This window comes from Malaclemys terrapin, chromosome 1 (assembly GCF_027887155.1).
Source record: "Malaclemys terrapin pileata isolate rMalTer1 chromosome 1, rMalTer1.hap1, whole genome shotgun sequence".
Classification (NCBI taxonomy): Eukaryota; Metazoa; Chordata; order Testudines; family Emydidae; genus Malaclemys; species Malaclemys terrapin.
Window position 1 is genome coordinate 116,335,425 of NC_071505.1, and position 6,000 is coordinate 116,341,424.

At 45.8% G+C, this 6,000-nt stretch overlaps 1 protein-coding gene across 7 annotated transcripts in view; it reads left to right on the forward strand.

The window, feature by feature from the left end:
- PLEKHA5 (pleckstrin homology domain containing A5) overlaps positions 1 to 5,789 on the forward strand; it is a 274,187-nt gene extending 268,398 nt beyond the window's left edge. For all 7 annotated transcript variants that reach the window (XM_054036329.1, XM_054036266.1, XM_054036274.1 and 4 more), the window contains one exon: positions 4,935 to 5,789. The gene's annotated coding sequence lies outside the window, so the exon portion shown is untranslated. The remainder of the gene's footprint in view (positions 1 to 4,934) is intronic.
- The last annotated feature ends 211 nt before the right edge of the window (positions 5,790 to 6,000 follow it).

A 6,000-nucleotide genomic window follows, 5' to 3' on the forward strand; every position in this document is an offset into this window, starting at 1 on the left:
AAACACTGGTGCCCATTTGCCGGAGCTGGAAGTTTTTCAGCAGCAGTGTCTGTTGACCTGCGCGGCCACCTTATGTTGCCACATGCTCCAAATGAGGTCATAAGAGGCCTTGTGGAGCAACATGCCCTTGGTTCCCTCTTACCGCATGGTTGGAGTTGGAATCCTCTTTATGCTCATACCCTCTATGAGAACAACTGTATGTTGTAAATAGTTAGCTCTGTTTTCTTTCTCTTCATACTTCTGTACATATGTTAGTTTAGTTAGTGTATATAGCTCCTCATGGGGCCTCTCCCGACGCCGTCAGGGGATTATGCCCTGTGTTCCGGGGTTCAAGAATTGTACTTCGTGCTCTCGCTCGTTCTTCGTGAGTGATGAGCACATGCGTGCTCTCGCCTGCCTGGGCAAGACAACCCTTGTCACTCACTGCAATATATGCAAATCCTTCCCCTCAAGGACCTGCAACACTTGACTTCAGCCCATCTGCAAGTTTCTCATTGTGAAAGTGCTGCTCTGGCCCCAGGCGGAGTCAGATCCTGTGCCGGTGATGCACCGACCATCACCGGCAGTGAGCGTCTCGCCCTTGGCTTCACCTCTGGGTCCATCAGCACTGCCGAGATGTGAGAAGGTACATAAGAACAGTCACAAGCGCTCTCACACCGCAGCAGGTCCCCATCGTGGACCATTGTGCAAAACTGCGTTTCTTCCCCCATCTGGGTTCGGTCGGGTGAGACATCGCATGGTGATCCTGCAGGGTGATCACCTAAGGCGGGGCAAGGTGCAGCAGAAGCAAGACCTGCCAGTTCCCGCAGGGACTGAGGGTCCCGACCGCCCACCATTGCGCACTACTCAGCTGTCGCAAGACACTCTGGGCTCCACTCTGCATACCCCTCCTCAGAGCGACAGACAGCGGGATGTGCCCTGGACACCGGGCCAGCTGGATCTGCTGGTCTCCCACCTCAAGCTGTTGTACCCACCTTTGCTGCTTCTCTCAGCCACTCCACCCCCCGTCCACCTTCACTGGTGGATGAGCCACTCCTCCTCAGTCACAGCCCACCCACACTGGTTGCAGTACTGCCCAAACTGATGACTCGTCCACTTCCAGAGGCTTTTTCGGACTAGGAGGGCTTCTCAGCGGACAACCCGTCCTTCTCCCTGGTCTTGCGGCATAGTGTGGACTCCTGGGCTTGCCCACCATTTCTGACCCCCTATGCTCTGGGCCTTCCTCCCAATGGCCCACTTCACCACCCTCATAGCCCTTGTGAATGCCCTGTGCTGCAACCCACGCATGAGGGTGCGCCATCATCTCTGCCTCCTTGGCCACATGGTGGCTTTTACCTATGTCACACTGCACATACATCTCACCAGGACCACGGCAGGGTTTGCCACCCTAACCAAAACCCTCTCCAATTGATGGCCTGGTTTTTGGATGGGGCTCAGGTGTAGAGAACGCCTGTTCATCACCTGTCCACTGTATTCTCTCACACAGTAGGCGAGAGTCTACGAGGACATGCTACACCACAAAATGGATGCGCTTCACCTCCTGGGCACAGCGCTGACACCTCCCCCTCTACAGTGTCTCCGTGCCTGTCATCCAAGACCACCTCCTAAAGCTCAAGACCTCAGGTTTTGCAATTAGGTCAGAGACACACACCCTTCCCCGCCCCGTGGACAGACAGTTGATATTTACACACCCTACCACTACCCAGTTTCTGAGGAGCCTGACAAACTGTTTCCCACCAGTCCTTACCCCACTCCCCTTGGAACTTCAACTTTGTCCTGTCTGTGCTCACCTGACCTCCATTCAAACCACTGGCTACATGCTCCCTGGCCTACCTAGCCATGAAGGTCCTCTTCCTGATGGCTATCACCTCTGCTGAGTCAGCAAACTGGCGACCATGGTAGCTGACACCTCATATACAGTTTTCCATAGATACAGTCTCCCTGTGCCTCCACTCAAAAGTTGTCTATAAGTTTAATCTCAATCAGTCCATCCATCTTCCTATCTTCCACCCTAAACCACATGCCACTCCCGCAGACAGTACGCTACACTCCCTGGATGTCGGCAGGGCACTGGCTTTCTACCTGGACAGAACTCATGCATTCTGCGCCTCATCATGCCTCTTCGTAGACATAGGTGAAGCACGTCCATTGTGGAACAGTCCAGAGGGCAGCCCCTTTCCTCACAGCGTATATCCAATTGGATCTTGAAGTGCATTACAGAATGCTACACGCGCTCCAATGTGACACCATCTGGCAGGCTCCACCTCCGCCTCCTTGGCATGAGATCTGCCATGCAGCAACATGGCACTCTGTTCACACCTAAACAGTGCACTATGCCATCGACCAGTAGGCAGCCAATGGGCAGATGCCACTATAGGTCATGCCACTGCAGCAGGTCTTGCCCACTGTGTCATTGCTCCCCTGCCTCTGAGTTGATCACTGCTCCGTACTCACCTGCATTTGGAATACATGTAAGGACCATCACTTGAAGAGAAGGTTGCTACCTGTATCTGGAGGTTCTTCGAGATGTGTGGTCTCTATTTGAATTCCAATACCCATCCACCTTCCTCTCTGCTGCAGACTCATTATACTGCAGTAAGAGGGAGACTGAGGGCGTGTCGCCCTGCACGGTCTCCTGTAATGTCACATGGAGCACATGGCAACATAAGGTGGCCATGTGGACCAATGGACACTGCTGCTGAAAAATTTGGGGCGCATGGTGTGCTGCGCACCTGTGTTTGGGATACCTATAGAGACCGTACATCTCGAAAAACCTCCAATTACAGGTAAGGAACCTCTTCTTCTCTTGAGCAGATACTACCAATTGTGTCCAATTGCATTTGGCTCTGTCATGTGCATCAACGATGAGCTCTCCAAAGCCATTTTGTCTAAGTATTTATGCTACAATATGAATTCAGGTCTGCAGATGTGAAAGGCTGGTAATCTCTTTTGCTGCCTAAGACACTAACCCCAATATCCTACACAGTTGTGTATGTGAAGGTGGTGATGTGTCCATAATATTGCCACCTTAGATATGCTTCCTCAAGTAACACTGACCTGCTGAGGACAAAATAATATATTCCTAGATGGTACTTCTAAAATGGACTCTGTCTCTAATTCCCTAGTTTTAGTAAAGCCAGGGATATTAGAGCCTAAAAATAGTTTCCCTCTGTTCAGTATCTGAATTTAGTTGGAGACATTAGTCCATTTCCTAATATATATCTCATATCTGCACTTGACACACTGGTTAGCAGTCTCATGAGAGCCCCAATATTGAATGGTCATTGTATAGCTGGTTTCATATCCGGGTTAATTCTAGGCCTGGAAAACAAGAATTCCATGTCACGAAAAGGATTTTGACATTTGGCTTTGTTCTACGTGGCGATGAAACCTAGACCTTCTGAAAGGTTTTTGCAAAAAAAATTAGAGGGAGACTCTCATGAAGGCTCAAGTCCCTGCCATGCATGATTTGGAGCAGGGACTTGAACCCAGGTCTTGGGCTAGGCCTACTCAGGAGGGGGAGGTGTCGACCTAAGATACGGAACTTGGCGTATCTTAGGTTGGCGTATCTTAGGTTGGCGTATCTTAGGTTGATTTACCTGGCCGTGAGGACAGCGGCGAGTCGACCGCTGCCGTTCCCCCATCGACTCCGCTTCCACCTCTCACCGCGGTGGAGTTCCGGAGTCAACGGCAGAGTGATCGGGGATCGACTTTATCACGGACACAATAGACGCGATAAATCAATCCCCGATAGATCGATCACTACCCACCAATCCAGCGGGTAGTGTAGACATACCCTTGCTCATCCCAGAAGATTGCACTAGCCACTCTGCTATTTGACTGTTCTGGGGTGGGCCTTTTCTTCCCCCACTCCCATTGAAAACAATACATTTCCACAACAAGTTTCAGTAAATCAGCATTTTCCAACTAAAAAATGTTTTGTCAAAAAATTCCTGACCCATTTTAGTTGAAACACAATGAAGCACAGTGTGTGGGAGCCTGCACTGCTGCTGCCCACAATATACTTCTCTGACTAAAGGTCTTTCACCAGGGCTGTCAATCAAACACCTTTCTCAAGTACTATCCAATGCATTTAAAATGTTTGTGGAATGTGAGGAGCATTGCTGTTACCCATGACTAATTTAAGAGCTGTAATTTCCCAAATGAAACAGCAAACATACCAGGCTGTGCACAAGTTTCCTGTCCTGTAGGAGGAGTTTAATTTTTTAAAGCAGGAACTTATTTACTCAGTGGGATGCAAACTATAGGGCAAGAAATCCTCTGCAATAGAATTTATAAGTTGGGGGGTGCATTTCAATTCATAGGCCAGTTTTTAAGACCAGGTCTGGGAGATGCATGATGGGTTTCAATAAGGCAGTGGAATTTGGAAAAGGAAAGTGGTGCTATGTGGTATCATAGGACTAAGGAGAGAGCTTATTCTATATCACAAGTATATTGTTACATTTTAAGCATGCTGATATATGCTTAAATACAGTTTAATAGAGTGATGATGACATTTATTTAGAATCTTTCATCCCAAACACTGCATTACATCATAGCAAGTGAAGAGTACTGTGTCCTGTTCCTAATCTTTCCAGTCCTTTGGTACAGCATTTAGGGGCTTTGCTACAAATTTTACATGGAAAGCACTTAGTTACTGTATTGATAGTGGTAGTATAAAACCCTAAAATGGTTCTTTGTACAAAAAAACCCTGTTTGTTTCAGTTTATTTGTGAATTGCTGTCAAAATAGCTTTAATGCCTAAAAAAATAGGTTGTGGAAACTAATTTTTTCTTAGATTCTCTTTAATATAATTTAATTTACTTTGCGGATAGCCAGAGTGAGGTCAGAATCTCCCCATCATGCCCAATCCTAAGATACTTTATGCAGTGTTTTGGTAAAATACAGTAACTTGATCCATGTCTGTCTTTCAGCTCTTAACAGATTCTGTTGAAACCATTCATGGCCGAGGAGTACGGACCTATGGAAATATAAGAAGATATTGTAGAGTATATTTTAAATCTATGAAATTCATAGTTCTGATGCTTTTGGCCACAGAGCATCATTTTATAACTTCCTGGAAAATGTTTATTCCAAGACAGCTTTAAATGGCCCATATGTACACTCAACAGTCTGAAGATTGTTCTTCCGATACCAGCTTGCTGCTATGATTTCCATGCACATAAAGATTCTTTTTCATATGCAGCCTAAAGTCAGAATCTTAGTTGATGTTTTACAGAATTTAATGTTTTTAATTATGCAGTCATTTAAGTTTGCATTTTTGCTTCTTTTAGGTACATAACAGATCAGTTTCTTTTACATATCACCACTAAACCTTGTTTTACATTTTTTAAATACTAGTGTATTTTGACATTTGATTTGTAAAATTTTTATATATATTTAAAATGTGCCATTTTTATTATTGCTGAGTAAAGTATGTCCTGTTTCTGCTGTAATTATTTCTTGGTCAGGTTGCAGCATCAGCAGTTACTGCCACACTGTTATCACATATACATGAATGTTTGTGCTTACTTTTTCTTAAACAAAATGAAGTGTAGGTATTTTGAGGTACTGGGCTCTTACTTTGTTGGAATAGGGTGTGTACAGCAATAAGCAGGCTTTCAATACCAGTACTTAGTTTGTGTACAAATGTAATTATGTTCATTGTGTATATATTATACAATGAGCACATCCAATGTAAGTATAAGAAGCCACTTACTATTGTTCAAATGCAAATGTTCATATCTCATTTCTTTTTTATCATGTTAAATAAATGTTAATGTTCTTAAGTTGTGTGGGTAGTATTTCTTTCAGCAAGCAGTGTACTCATCATGACTCTGTGTGGGAAGCACATCTTAATAAGGGTTATGGGCCTATTACAGCAGTGATTCTCAATCAGTGGTCCAAGGCCCCCCAAGGGGGCCTGCAAGCAGGTTTCAGGGAGGCTGCCAAGCATTAGATTCCCTGGGGCCCGGGGCAGAAAGCCAAAGCCATGCCATG